Raw genomic sequence first — 16,851 nt, forward strand, 5'->3', positions numbered from 1 at the left:
TTTGGAAAAAAAAAATCTGTAATTTCCTAGGCACAAAGGCCTCTTCTGACACATGAAATCATTTATCTACTATCTATTCAGTGCCTATCTATCATCTAGCTATCTATCATCCAGTTATCTCTATGGCAACAATCCCATTGCATGTAGGTGTTTTGACACTCCAGAACCAAGCTTCCAGTTCATGGGATCTGTCACCTGAGGTGAACACAATGCAAAGAAAGTGTTCGTGAGTCCTTTCTTAAGTGCACTGGTGTTTCAGAGGTGGTGTTCCCAGAAGACTGCGTGGCTTAGCAGTGTTAAATGAGGCTCTGGCCTTTTAAAACAATTTTAACCAAGATGCTTCAATTTATTTCAGAAAATAAATCAGGTATAGACTGCTGTTTCAGGTTTTTGCTTCCTAATTTTCTCTTTTTTTTTCCTTCTCATCTACTTTTGAATATGCATTTCTTTCCCCCACTGTGCCTGCTGGCAAACTTCCAAGGATTTTTATCAAATGTTCTAGGGAGTGAATTACTCATTTTAGATTATTTAAATGAAAGAGATGCATAATACCACCTCACATTCAAATTTCATGAAACCTTGCCCATGAACTCTTATCTTCATGCATCTACATGCCCCCAAACCCCAGCTAACTGTATTAGCCTCTCCCTGGAAGGGGCTATAACTAAATGGAGTTCATTTGACAATAAGTAATCAAAAAGCTTCTCCCCCACATCACAATGAGTAGTTTCAATGGGATCTACTATGTATCCTTTCATAATTAATGTGCATTGTGAGCTATGTTATATCCCTAAATGACACAGCTTCTGATGCAAAAACAAACAAAAAAATACTTTTAGTGTGGGGCTTTGTTACCTTTTAACATAATTCAGTGAGTAGCATAAACACTTTGGAGAAATTGAGGACTGAGTTTAATGTCTTTGTAATGAATCCATCAGGGTAGGGTGGGCAAGAGGGGAAGAGGTAATAATGGGAAAAAGAACTGCTTCAAAAAGCAGGTACACAGAGCAGTCTTCAGTAGCAATTAATTGGTTTAATGAATGTTTATCCAGCACCTCCTGGACCAGGCACTGTGCTAGAGGCCGGGAGGCTGGGCTGGGCCAAGCCCTTATCGTCTTGCCTTTACGGGACTTGGAGAGAAGGCTGTTTGGACTTAACAAAGGGTGAAGTGGTGGTTAGCACTGAGTCCTGGTAGAGAATAGACTCTATTTAAGAAAAGGAAAACCTAGAAAAGAATTCTAGGGAGGACCAAAGACAAGCGTTAAAAATCTCAAGAAATGTGTGCACCTTTGATTTTGTAAACTTGGGGGAGAACTTCTTCTGTTGATATATAATAGAAATATTATTTACAGAACATTTCCTTAATTGTTGTTTAAATTTAAATGACTGAGAGAAGCAGATATTATTTTTTCAAAAGGAAAGGTATGGACAAGGCTGAATTAATTGTTTCTGTCTGGCTAAACAGTAAAATATTTCGATAACCACCCCTAAATACAGAGTTAATCGCAATGCATTGCATACAGCCAAAGTGTATTAGGTTTTCTATTTCCAAATTTGCAGAAATTATGCATTCCTCACAAGAAAGCAAAGAAAGCAAATATGAATCAAATCCCTCTTTACTTTACCTGTAATTTTAATTGATAAATTGTTTATCTTGAATATACGGATAAACGTGCAAAAGAGGACTGAACACCCTAAGGAGTGGCCTCTCTCCTCCTACACCTTTTACTTCTTTTGGAGGGGGGGTTGTTGTTACCGGTTTTCTGCCAGCTGGATGATAGACAAGTCTTTGGTCTGGATAAAGTCAGTTGTTTCAGAGCAAGTGCGCCAAAGATGGGCACCACAGCGCCACAAAAGGTGCCTAGTAGAGGACTGTAAGAAACCATTGACCCATTCCCCACAGGGCCCAAAATGCCATCACTGGGAACACTAATCTCACAAAACTTCCGCAATCATTTTACTTCACTCATTTAATTTTCACCAGACCCAGATCACAACATTCTTTTCCCTGAGGTGTTCAATGAGTCCTAAACCTTGGACACAAGATTTTGTCTCAGCCCTTTACCCTTTTTTGCTTTGCATACCCTGACCCCAGCTCTGTCCCCCAGGGCGCTAACTGTTTCGCCTCTGGATGGGCTGAGTGTTCTGCCTGGATCCTCCTCCCTGCTGCCCCTTCTAGGGGTTTGGCCTACACCATGAACTTGAACCTGGGCAATGACACAGTAGGAGACAGGAACGACCACCCCTGAGTGATGAGAGTGAGCAGCTAACCCCTGCCTTGGACAAGATTCCCTCCACGCTTTCCACATTGTTCCTTTAACTGTCTTAATGCTGTCACGGCATCTGTTACCTTAGAAGTCACTGAAAACATGGTGCTTGCAAAGCACTTCCTCCAGGGGGAGCAACTCCCACATACCTCTACTAGCTGCGCTCTACTGTTTACCCATGTGTCCTTCCGGTGTCTGACTCCTCCCTTCCGCCACCAGGTGTGTCCCTCCTACGCACATGCACAGCATCTCAAACGCTCAGTGCACTGCATTGACGTGGTTGGAACCCTCCAGCAGAGGGTAGTTTTCAAATGGGTTCACAAAAGAATCATCTAGAAGGCTTGTTAAAACAGATTCTTGGGCCCTATCCCCATCATTTGATTCAGTATGGGGACGGGGGTAGGGGTCCAGACCATTTGCATTTCTGACAAGTTTCCAGGTGATGCCCATGCTGCCAGTCCTGGGATACACTTGGAAACCACTGTTCTACACTGTGCTTTCTTTGTGCTAATTGTCTATGGTCTGCTCAAGTTCTTGTTTATGCAATGTAAACCCTTCGCTTTTGCCTAATCCCCTTTTTTTAATTTGGGTGTTTTTTTTTTTCATTTTTTCTGCTTTTTCCTCTGCTGCCTATGCCGTAGTCTTCCAGTTGCCCTGCTGGGCTTTGTTTAGCTCTGCTCATAGCAAACAGGACAACAATGATTCCCATCTCTGGCTCCATTCTGTTCACCTCTCAAATATCAGATGGAGCTGCACACTCTGCCAGGCAAACTAATCTGTGATATTTCAAGTGCATTTCATGGACCAGAATAAACTAGCATATTTGAGCAAAGCTGTGTTCTGGATATATTAAAGTGTAAAAACTGGCATGAAAATCAGGTCTCATGTAAACAGGAGATTATTATTACTTAGAATCTTATAATGTGCCCATCATATGGATCTCTAGGGCATTTGCAAACACATTTTTACATAATTATGTGAAGAACATGTATTTTATATGAGATGGTGAAATTAAATACAAAATAGGGCATTTTGAAATGGCTGTAATGTTTTAAATGAAGAAATGAAACTGTTTCGAGACATATGTAGGAGAGGAAATTTATAGACAGCAGTTTTTAAGAGGCTCTATTAATTCCAAAGAAAACACAGGATGAAAATGAAATACCCAAAGAATAAAATAAGAGGTCTCCCATAAAAATCAGTCTATGTGATTCAAATTGTTAGGCTTGCCTTCTAACAATGCGAATTTTACAACGTGATGCTCACCCACATTAGCATCTCAATGGCACAATATTTTTGTTACACACTGTTGCAGTTGCTGCCATCTGCCCCTTCCCACGTCCCTCTGATCTTGAGAGTGTTCCAAAGGTAAGAAAATATGGCCGGCTGGTGAATCTTGAATCAGTTTCCCACACCTGTGCCAACCTAGGCTCGGATTTTCTACTCCGTGGCTGGATATTGGAGGAAAAATTAAAAGAACAAATCAAGTGTATCCTGTGCCCATTTAGAAAACATCCAATTTAAAAACTAGTTTTGAAACTGAAGAGGACTTTGATTCTATCTCAGGGACTCTAGTATCATGTCCTGCACAGAGGGAAATCCCAAGAATGCTTATTATAATAAAAGGTTGAAATAAATTTTAGATCAAACCAAAGATTCAAGAAGTATATATTCTCATCTCGAAATTCAACAGTGATTTTGATTTTAATATGTAATGTTACATGTCTTCATAGAGAGCAAAAATATGTGAAATTTTACAAATTTTAAATCGCCATAATATTAGTTATTTTGACAATCTGCCTTTCCTCCAATTTAACCCCCAATTTTACCATTCATCTTTTTTCCACTGAGGTGAATTGGGGTTCGACCTATTTACACAATCTTCTCTGGAGGAGAAGGAGAATTATATTTTTACATACCCTAGGGGAGGTATTTGGAGTGACCACATCAGCTGTGACCAGAGAAAGTGTGTCTTCTGTGACACTTCTTTCTTCACCGGCACCATCTGTAACATAGCTTTGGGAGAATCATGGTTGTTCCCAATCAGTGACCTAACCATCTGCCATCTGAGGTCACCAGCAGGGAATAGCTTCACTCCCCTTCCAGAGAGTGAGGTGTTCTGTTGCTTTGACATTGGAAAACTATGGTTCTAAGAGAAAAGGATGTGCAGTGAGGTTTCCTAAGCTGGTAGGCAGCTGATGAAGTGGGTTAAGAGGTAACCAGGGGTAGGGAGGCCCCAATCTGAGTCTACCTCTTAACCTTGCTCTACAAAAATGCTGTTTTCGCATCAGGAACAGATAGGAGAGGTAAGTACAGGAGTTATGTGGATGAGACACTAAGTAACACCGAATCACAGCATGAGAGTATTTTTTTCCTTTTAAAGGTTCTTTCAGCCTTAGAAAAGCAAAGAGAAAAAAAAAAAAGCCCTAGAGGTTTCCCAGTCTAAAATAAAGGTACTAAGTGGAAAGCATGGGCATATATAAACATCCTTTCTGCTTGTATTCATTCATACCCTGCCTGATTGAGTTTCTGTATCCTGCAAATGAAGAAAGCAATGCCACCCAGCTGGAAAAGGGGGAGGTAGGATTTGAACCCAGAATTTTGGTCATATCCTCATCCCCTCTGCCTGTATTTTCCATCACTGTGGGTAGAGGAATCTTTTTTTTTTTTTTTTTTACCACTGGTGCTACTCCAATGGGCACATTGAGACTAAGTTTCATTGGATGCTAGTGCTTCCTCCTCAGCCAGCTGGCCAGAGAGAGGTGCCTGGAGTCCTGATCTGAAAGAGGCACATGGGTTTTATTTAGATTATGGTAAAGTGGTCATTGGGTACTTGTCATTGTAGAGGGGGGCAAAGAGTAGCGCAAAGGAGCCTTACGTGTATTACTTATATAGCCACTTTTTGAAAAAATAACATGTAACCTTATTGCTTTGCTAAGGACAACGATTTACTAGCATAGTGAAACTAACTCTGCTACTCTAACCCTACTAGAGTAGATAGAGAATCTTTGCCACAAGCCGCTGTCACTCAAGGTTATCTGTATATGTGAGTCTTCCTAGCTGCTATAAAAATATCATAAATAAAGATGTACATGTTCCCGTGTATTAGAGGAGATAGCGACTTATAGCCTGAGGCTCCCATTAGCCCTGCTTCATGATTTCCACACGTTATATTTCTCAAAATGAAGTAACACTCTTCCTCAATCATAAAATGTCCGAGATTCCATCGGGTGAATTATCCTTCTACTATCCCAATAAACTCACAGTTAGTTTTTCTACAAAATGTGCATCTGTATCCCAAATTAGCACCATGGAATGGGTAAATAGAAAAATGATATCGTCTTAGGGAAGAAGTTTTATAGGCTCATATATGACTTTTCCCAGTACATTAATATTTTTAGTCAATAATAGCAGTTGAACATAAGACATTCTAGTACAGAAAGATGTGGAAGAATGTACTATACACAGTTCACTTGTGTTCCTCCTCTTCTTGGCTCGATTTGGCCACATGCCTTGTCTCAGAAAAACTAATCATATGGTTCTCTCCATCTAATCTGAGCTCAATAACTTGGCAACCACCAAGTCACTTTCACTTTTTTAAAGGTAAATTTCTCTCTCTATATATCTGGCACTTCTTTATGAGGAATTAAGCATTTTTTTTCCTATGGCACCAGTCATTTTTAATTAGGTTTATTCATACTGAGAGTACAAAGCTGCATCTATTGAGTGGTCTATCCTAACACTATTTTCCCATGAGACTTGCCATTAATAATGTGTCATTTTTCAGAACTCCAGGTTTTCCCAAGATTGCATACATTGTGTTATAGCAAAAACATCTGTGTCAGAGTTAGCTTGGTAACCTTATTTGCACAACATTCTGCAAAGAAAGCACAGTACTCTTCACTATATGCTGACTGTTCCCAACCACCCCCCTCCCTTACTTTCTAAAAGCAATAGATTTGGTTATGTAATTATAACAGAGAACTGGCTGAGTTTTAGTAAAAATAACATTCAACTCTGGAAAAATATTGTCCACTAACTACGCAACTTCTTGAATTACAACTATGCTTAAGTAATATATTACGGGGTGTTTTTTAGGATGGCTTGAGGCCTTAGAGTCTGTGAATTCCAAAGAGAACAGTGGCAGATAAACTTCCAAGGATAAATTAGTGTCCTTTTGAAAGCAGAATATTAACTACGGTGAACTGGTCTCATTGCTCACTATCCCTTAGCCCCATGGATGCCTCACTGACTTCAGAGAGAAGTAATGCTGCAGGGAATTGCACAAGGTGTCAAGGAGAACAAGAAATACGTCTTTGTTCAAGTTTCTGGTCTGGTGGCTGGAGGCCAGCACACAAAGATATTGCAATGACCCAGTACACGAAGGGAGTTCCCTTTGAATTCTTGGCAAAGGAGGGTCACTTAGAGTAAGATTCTGGAAATATACTGGTTCAAAGAAGCCATCTTTCTTAGGAACAATAGGAATTGAGTAAACAGGACACCTAGAGAAAGAACCATATGGGACAGGAAAGATGCTTCGTGAATTGTTGCTTGTATCAAGACATAAAATAGCTGGGCCCCAGGAAATGTGAGTCAACCATTCCCCTCAAACTTCCACTGCACCACTTGTGTTTCACAGATATTATCAGGGGTGCACATGTGCATGTGTACACACACCTGTTAGCCTGATCTAGTTTCAGTTCAGTCCCTGGGTAACATGTGATGCCCAAAGGCTGACATACTCAGTCTTACCTCAATGAGTATACGATCCCTTTGAAAGGAAAAAAAGGAAAATAGAAAATTATGGCTCCCTCCCCATTCTTGAAAGATTCAGTGTAGTACATAAATATGCACAAACATGAAATGGTTAGCTCCTTATGTCTGAAGTGCTCTACAGCCATAAAACCAAAAGAAGAAAGGAAAGCCAAACACCAAAGATTACAAAAGAAATGAAATTAATCACATGTCTTCAACATAATAGATAATATGAGATTAGTGAAACCGTGTTGCCGTTCACCATGTGAATGTGGCCTAACTGGAATAGCCCAATTCCTATGGTGTTGTCACAACACTTGCTTTGTGCTCTGTGGAAGTGAAGTTTTACCACTTCAGTCCTCTATTTAAGCCATTCCAAAACCCTTAATGTTGCTGAAACTTCATTGGCACAAACACATTATTATCACTGTATTTAGTCTGCCTCTATTCCTCTATGAATAATGGTCTGCAGTTAAACTAATACTAACTAGTTGGCACTAATGCCATAGTAAACGCCATCATAAGATAATCATCCAAATGATCAAAAATACTCTCAGACCCATTTCACTTGGATTACAAATTGAAAAAAAAAAATACAGAACAACTCACCCAAAGAAACCCATCAACCCTCAAGAATATACCCAAAGATCCAAATTTGAGGGCAATTAACTTAGTATAGAGCATCTAAAAGACAGAATCCATACCCTACAAGACTGAGCAACAAAGTTAGACATTCCTAAGTTCAAATTCCATCTCTGTCCCTTTTATTGTGTGATCTGAGGCAAGCCTTTTAATGTCCCATAGCCTCAGTTTCCATATTTGCAAAATGACAAAGCACAGCACCCATCTAGGACCACATGGGTATGGAGTAAATGAAACAATGATAGTCAAATATTTGAAACATAGTAAGTCCTCAATAATTACCAGCTATTTCTATGATTTCAGCAATGTTCATTCAGTAAACATTTGTTCTGTGTCTAGCACTGACCTTTGTGCTGGGGACTCAGAAAGAAAAGGCAGAGTTTACTCCCTCCAGGGGATTAGCACAAGGAAAACACATGAGAAGACTGGATGGGGGATATATGTGCTGCGCTAGAGGCGATGCTCAAAATGTGCTTACTGATCAGGGACTGGGTACAAATCAGTTGGTTTTCCCCCCCACTTTTAAACAATAATGCAATCCAATCTGAAAAAGTCTCTGAGTGAGGGAAACAAGGATGGGCTCTGTTTACAATGGGCTCTGAAAAAGGCAACCATTGACACGCCCAAGACTTCATCATGCCCAGGGAAAGAGAGCAATCTGGGGCTCTGTCTTGACAAAATATAAGGACCAAAAGCCTCCCTGATGATGTCAGTTAATGTACATACCATGGCTCTGTCTTCCTTAATTGATAGGTACATAGAGAAACTGTTAGATAGTCACAGTATTGTTATTCTCTTATGTTTTGAACCAGAACCATTTTTCTTTTCTCTGCTCCTTTGCATTTTGAAAATGAAAATTCAAGAATGTTTGATAACAAAATATTCTTCTAAAAGTCTTCCACCTTGATGCCAAGATGACCACGCCAACTGACCCCAATGGATGTTAAGTTTCCAAACTCACAGCCAGACTGCAGATTTTGATCTTTGATATTCTGTCATTCCACTCTGCTTATTCAGAAAATGGATCCATCTGTAGGTGCAAAATGCAATTTTCAGGAAAATGGCACCTTAAAATATTCTGACACAATGTTCTATCAGCAGTCCTTATAGTTAGAAAAATAAAGACAATGAAGAGCTATGCAGACCTGTTAACATCTGCTCAAAACCTGCACCCTCATTTCCTTGCCTCTGCTCGCACTAACTCAGGCTAGAATTCATTTAGATAATTCCTTAAGCTCCGAATGCTTAGCATGTCACATTTCCACCAAGTCTCATTTATATAATTAGTGCTAACATATGGCCCACAATCAACACTGGAGATTTGGAATCATTTTTAGCATGCCGTTAGACCTAAAGGGGTATGGATTCAATATGGAGGGAAGAGAATTAGGCATGCAAATTCCATTTGCGATAACAAGAGCATAGCAATGGAAATTTACCCCCAAAAGGTTTGGCTGCTAATCACATAGCAAGCAGAAAGAATTACATTCTTAATAACCTTCACCAAGTGCAATAAAAGGGAATAGAAGTTTGTTTTATGTGAGGCTTTTGGTTACTATTTCTCCCGGTAAACTCAGAAGTATTTTATAAACTGATGCCAACCACTAAGATTACCCCAACAGAATTCTCCCTTGCATGGTCTGATTTAGGTATCAAGCCCAGAAATCCTCTTGGCATCATTCACTAAATTCAGAGTCAACACTGTAGACTCTGTAGAGTCCACAGTGACCGCTCTTTGCCTGGCTTGCATTAGATACTTTCTAACTCATCTTTTATTGAATCCTCTTTCCATATGTTTTTTGGCTTTTCCCAAAGGCCAAAGGTTGGTAGCCCAAATCTAAGCCTTGTTTCCTTAAACTTTTTTAATTAAAAAACTTTTATATAGATGAAGGATACAAGAAATAAAAATGGTAATCGATAAAGCCAAGTTCCAGGGATTTCACAAATCAAAAACCGAATGCATAGGTTAATGGAGAAAGAAATCTCCTAAACCAACACAGCTCACTTTTTCTCACTATTCAATACCACTAATGCTCTTAGTAAGTACACATTAAGTACTGTTACCATGTGCCAGGCAATGTATTGCAGATTTAACAAATATAATTGGACTTGATCTTTACAAAACTTCTAATGTTGAGATTATCTTGATTTCGCAATGAATAAACTGAGGTCCTGCAGTCTGACTAAGACCCCTCAGATATTAAAGAGAGAGAACTTCAAAGTCCATGTTTTAATTGCTATGCTCTTCTGCTCCCAAGTTCTTAATTCTTCCTATGGGCATCTTTGACTTCTCCATCTTTCAGCCCCCTTGGTTAATTCACCATCAAGTCTTGTGGGCTGTTAACACCAAAATTACTCAAATCTGTCTGTTCTACCTGAGGTAGCACATTAGATTAGGGTCTATCTCAAATAGGAGTTAGAAAAAAATAAATCCTAAGGGCCATTTTAAATTTAAGGTTTGGTGCATCTATAATTATTGCTTTCCAGATGTACGTTCTCAGTCCCAACAATTCTAAACATAGCTCCAGAAAAAAAAATATATTTACTTATCTATCTATCTATCTATCTATCTATCTATTTATTTATTTAAATCCTCACCTGAGGACATGTTTATTGATTTTAGAGAGAGGGTAAAGAGGGGAGAGAGAAATACAGAGAAAGAGAGAGAAGAACATCGACATGGGAGAGAAACATTGACATGAACGAGAAACACTGGTCAGCTGCCTTCAGTATGCACCCCAACCAGGGATCAAACACGCAACCTGGGTATGTGACCAACTGGGGTCAAACCCTCATCCTTTTGGCTTATGAGACAATGCTCCAATCAACTGAGCCACCGGGCTAAGGAAGTTTGTTTCATTTCTATTACTCAGCACTCAGTGCAGGCATGGAACTTAGGAGGTGTTAAAGGAGATGAAATGTCTAGATGAACCAGGAATTGTGGAACCTGAGTACAATCTCAATCTCTCTTTCTTTTTTTACACCACAAAATGGCGGTGAGAGCTTAAACAGATCACGTAACTTTTCTGAACTTAAATTAAAATATCTGTAAAAATAGGAGCTCTGACCAAAAAACAACCTAAGGAAATTTCCGTACCAGTATGGCCAAATCATTCCTGTGGTATAGAACATTTACCTGCTCTGTGGGAAGAAAAAAAATGAAATCCTTCAGCTTGGGTTCCTGGTTAGTCACATTTTTCTCTCATGGAGAAGTTTGATGAGACAGTAAGAGAACTGCAAATCTAAAACTTGAAATTACCCTAGGCTTTGGGCTTCCCAACCGTGTGAACTGAACAAGCCACTTTATGTAAATATTAATCTCCTTAGCCTTAAAAGAAGAAATTGGAATCTGGATTTAGAATTCTCAAATGCTGGCCCAGGAATGAAGAGTCCCACAGTTAACAGGAAAATGAAGCAAATCTAAGGACAATATGGTAAATTTCATAAAGCTATTTTTATTCACTTATCCTATGATTCTTTCCTACTTTTGCATTACAATATTTTTTCTTTTAAGAAAGAATGATTTTTTTTAAATAGCCTTTGATGGAGGAAAAAAATTGCCAGTCCAAAGTTAGTCCAATATCTCCACGGATGCTCAGGAAAATTCCACATCCTCTAGTAATCAATTACTTTAGTTTTCTGTTTCTGATGATGTTTGCCACTCACCCTCTATTCTTCACCTATGCCTGTTCTCTCATTGTAGTCTCCATTAATACAGAGTGGAACCCCCTTTAGCTCATTCCCATTCTAAAGTACTGGCAATAACTTCTTTTTCTACAAGCTATTGTAATAATTATGGAAGGGGAGCTTCCATTACAGGATAAGATTATAAACAACTTAAACTTTAATACTGCCTGGATTTGCTCCTAAAAGTACCTTGGGCAACTCCATCTTGGATAATTCTTCACTGATCTTCTCTCCCTGGGTCCCAATCCTCATTTTCTCCCTAAATTTCTATACAGTATTTCTTACAATAGAGCATACTGGATGAGGACACAATACTAGAAGAAGATACCAGTCACTGACTTACTCAAGTTGACTGCATCAGTAAGGAACAGAATCAGACCCAAAATTCAGAGCCTGGTAACTCCAGAGTCCGTGCTTTCTCCACATCCCATCGCTATCTCTTGGCCAAATAAAATCCTATGGCCCATACCTTCCTCCCAGCAGGCAGTAAGTTAGAGTGGCTGGTTATGCTGACAGTATGCATGGACAGGAACTCAGCTTGGTCCAGATGAAGAAGATGGCTCTGTGAAATATTGCCACAGAGATACAAGAGGAGGGAAAAACATAGTGAAGGAATTAGGTAGAGAGGAAATCTAAGTGGTTGCCTAACCAGGTAGTTCACTTGAATAATTATTTTGAAAACTAAAATGGTACGAAGCCCTTCCTATCCCCTTATCCTACAGTAACATGTGAGAGGAAATGGAATTTATTTATATCTTTAAGCAGAAGACATAGCTCCTCCTTTCCCAGGTTGAATCTCCTTCTCCACACTGTCAACATCACAGGCCTACATCTTCGTCCTGAGATTTCTTTGAGCCAGTGAAGAAATCCCCACTCAACAAGCTGCTCCCATTATTTCCATGGTTGAATAGAAAGGACTATTTGCTATGAAATTGTCAAATAAAACTCCTTTTGTAGTATGAAAAGATGAAATGATGCACCACACCTTTGATTGCAGACACAGACAACCGCAACCATTGAAAGGAGACATGTAGAGATTACCGCCAACAATGACATTTCTTTTCTACTGAAATCAACAGTGCACACTTTCAGAGCTCACTTTCACACTATACAGCCATACCTAAGGCTCTTCACATACAAAGTTAAAGTGTATTTACATGAGCGAGACTTCTTTTGATGAGGATAACACAACTTCTTTAAAATGAGTGAATTTGCTTATAAGAAAAAAGCATGGCACAGGCTATCATTTGTGTGTATAGACTGTGTTATACAAATTATTCCTTCGTGTGTATGGACATGTGTCAGGAGCATACTCAAAACACACTTACTTGTTCATGTATGGTTACATAAAGGCATTTTTGCATAGTATGTGTTGTAATGTGCTAAAAAATTCACTTCCAGTATTAAATAAATGGGAACTCAGAGGAATTAACTCTTCTAATTTTGCAAAGAACAGATTCATCAACTGTGATGGTTTTCACAGAGGAATTTAAATTTTACAAATCATTATCAGAATAGTTAATCTGATACTGAAAAGTGCTGTATATGTGCTTGAAAAAGTAAAACAATAGTGTTGATCAAAATTTTAATCTGATGAAACTCTTTTTGTTTTAAATACCTAGGAAGAATTTGCCTTTTCCCTGACCCAATTAATTATTTGCTGTTGCAAAAGGAGAGCCGGGGCATGCCTACAATGAAACAATCACTTTTTGAAGTGATATCCTTAAGTTCTACGAAAAGATGAATCTTACATTCTTTTATAGACAATAGTCAAGAAAGATTCGTTTTTACTTCTCATGACAGCTTCAGCAGAGCAGACTAGCACTGAAGACTTATCCAGGCTCCTCACAGATATTTAACCCAGGCATGGCCTTTTCCTTTGGAATTTTGGCAAAGTACACCCTACACACTCCACAGCATTTAATTAACTGGAGAGCATTCTCAAGTACACTTAATTATAGGTCAGTATTCTGACTATATAAATCATAGAAAAGGAAAGGAAATGACACAAAAGCCCTAGACTAATATAATTTATAGCTATCTGAACTAACACAGGGGAAAAAAATGGTACTGTGCTATAATTAAAGATTAGGTTAGTGCCAAAAATCATAATTTTCTGCCTGGCTTTAAAAGCAAATGTCATGTTAATGACAGTTAACTTTTGATTATGCAGGGATGATTATATATAGTTTGTGGATTATCTGTGCCCTCATTTTCTTTCCTTCTTCCTTGTGTTGCTTTATTGCTAATTAATCCCTCTATCAGAAGTCTGATTAGGGAAAGGAAGAGAAGTAGAAAATCAAATTAGTCATTTGGGCTGATTGTTGGAGGCCTTGGTTAATACTCTTGGGTAAGCTGGTGTGAAAAATGCCATTCTAGGTTTTAATCCTCTATATGACTCTTGCCTTTTTAACTAAGATTATCTGAAGTTGGGTATCCTGAGACTATATAAAATTATGTTACAGATTTTAGTTTTGGGATCTTTTTATTGCATGACCTGAGCTCCCTACACCTAAAATTCAGAAAACTTCTTTACTCAATGTGTTAATTTGTAAAACAAATAGAATCTCAGGAAAAATTCTGTACCCCAATCACCAGCACACACCTCAAAATTCTGGTGCTATCTGGGAACATTTGCACCTATACCATATAACTAATTTAGAGGACTGTCTCTAAAATATAATTTTGAGACCACAGAGGATATTTTTTAAGGTACATTTTGGCTCATCAGCGACCTATTATTTCCAAACAGTTAAGCTGCAAAAGACATTCAGGTTCCTTCAAATTAATTTTCCAATTTATATATTCTCCTAAAACACTATGAAACAAAATTCAGCTACTCCGTGCCAATTCATTGGTGGTGAAATCAAGGAAGGATTAAAAAATGAGTAAAAGCAATGAACAATCAGACAGAGCTCTCTTCCAAAAGGCCTGCAATAAAAATATGCCAGCAGACTGCCATGTTGTTGCAGTGCAGTTATGATTATGCCATATTAGAGTAATCATGTAAGAAAGTAAAAACAAACAATCCAATTTTTGAATCTAAACAAGATTTCCTCATCCTGCCAGGCCTGCTTGCAAACACTCACCAATTTGCCATCATAAGTCATCTTACCCTAACATATGGCAGCATCTTCTATGTCCTGAGGATTGTAAAAATCAGCATAAACCTAATTTTCAAATATTTGCCTACAAAATTAGGGGTGTGAATGTTTCAGAACATTAACAGATTTTTAAAAATTAATTTCACATCTGTGAAATTAGGACAGACTACAATACAATTATTATTTTAAAAATTATTTTAAAACAACAACAACAACAACAGCACTGGTTAGCATGGCTCAGTGGATTGAGTGCCGATCTGTGAACAGAAAGTTCTCCGGTTCAATTCCCAGTCAGGGCACATGCCTGGGTTGCAGGCTAGGTTCTCAGCTTGGGGCATGTGAGAGGCAACCTATCAGTGTTTCTCTCGTACATCGATGTTTCTCTCCCTCTCTTTTTCCCTCTCTTTCCCTCTCTCTATAATTAAATAGAATCTTGGGCAGTGGGGGGGAAGCCTGAGAGAGAGTACGTAACAGTTTGAATAGAGTGGGTTACCAGGCTTTTATATTTTTCCATGGCTTTTAAAAAAAAATTTAAAGATTTTATTTCTTTATTTCTAGAGAGAAGGGAAGGAAGGAAGAAAGAGAGGAAGAGAAACATCAATCAGATGTCCCCTACATGCCCCCAGCCAGGGACCAAAACTCAACATAGGCATGTGCCTGGACCAGAAATCGAATTATCAAACTGGACACCCTTTGGTCTACAGGATGACTCCCAACCCACTGAGTCACACTAGTCAGGGCTGCCTCTTTTTTTTTTTTTTTTTTTTAAGGTATGACTATTCTTGTTTGTTGGCTTTAGAGGTTGTATACCTATTGCTCACCAGAGAGAAAAGGAATTAAGCTCTATTTTCTTTTTTTTTTCTTTTTTATCTATTGGAGCTCAGTGGAATGTATGCATAGAGACTGACATAATGCCTTTGTTCTATACCTAAATGTAACAAAGCAATTTGACTTCTGTTTAAAACCTGCAACAGAGTATGAAAGTGCCTTATGGATTAAATTAGCCAGCTACAGCCCATTACTCAGCTTTATGAAGAAAATGACAAAACATTAATAAACAGCTGCCTTTCAAAACTACCCACCTCTGGAAAACATAAGCTAATGCAATCATAGTCCAAAAGGAATGTAAACCAATATTATAATACCACATGATATGGTTCGTTAAACACTTCAAGTCTTTAGGGTGCTTTTCGAAATTGCAAAATATTTCTGTCATCTCCCCACTGTAATTTGGTACTCCAAAATACCATTAACTTTTAAATGTACCAGTTTGCTTTTTGCTGCTTGATAAATCTTATTCGTCATTCATAGGCTCTAAATTCATTTATGTTTTATGATAGCTCACTCAAAAACTTTTTCTAGTGCTGCAAATTCGTCAATAAAAAATTTTGAAATAAAATGGTATTTGGTCCTAATAATATAGAAATACAACCAAGCATTATCTTCTTTGACATTAAAATTGATATATTTATGACAGGAAAAATTATATTTTGATCATGAAAGCAACCAGAACACTTACTGAAACTAAGTATAGCTGCAGCAGAAGAGGTGTGAAATTATTAGTTTCATGCATTAGACTACAAAAGGACAGAAGTTTCTATCAACAGAGACTTTGGGCTTATTCATATACAATTTATAGACCAAGACCAAATCCAACTTAATAAAAATAAGAACTTCATAGTGTATGGTATGATCCTCTAGCAGATGTGCAAGTAAGACAAAGGCAATTTAAAACTTCAAAGTCATCTAAACAATACACTAAAAAGAGCTACTCTTACCAGAAAGATCTGCCAGATTATCTCTGGGTTACATTAGTTCAGACTGAGAGATGCGTTAACTTCACCCCTACGCCAGAATGGTAGGCAAGCAGTTATGAGACTAACAAGCATGAAGGCATGGCATTTGATTTTTCACTCCAGAGAGAGCCACCATGGAATGGCTTTGCTTTCTCCTTCCTCTGGCCAGCTAGGACCCAGCACACAGCTGAACTTCACAAGTCACGATGAACACAAAAACTCAGACAAGACCTTTTGGCAAAATAACAATTGAAATCGCTCCATTATTTATCATTATGCTCTTCAAAGGGAACTTCATTGAGAAGCTGAGAAGTCTGGTTAACAAAGCAAAACAAAAACGTTCTCCAAAGATTCCATGGATACTAAGAAAAGTTCCTATTCTCTTATTAGAATGTATGCACTTTATTACTTTATTGGAAAACACAAAGTTATACAAATGTACATATTTTTACATGTACTTGAGTGGATAATGTCAATATATTTTGTTCCTTAGTGTTCATCTTGATACCTTCTTACTACACTGCATCTTATCACCTACTACAACAGAAAGTAAAGGGACTGTGGTAAAAGTGATCATAAAAACCTATTTATTTATATTGT

Source organism: Pteronotus mesoamericanus, unplaced genomic scaffold (assembly GCF_021234165.1).
Source record: "Pteronotus mesoamericanus isolate MK-2021 breed Mesoamerican mustached bat unplaced genomic scaffold, CSHL_Meso_final scaffold_54, whole genome shotgun sequence".
Lineage (NCBI taxonomy): Eukaryota > Metazoa > Chordata > Mammalia > Chiroptera > Mormoopidae > Pteronotus > Pteronotus mesoamericanus.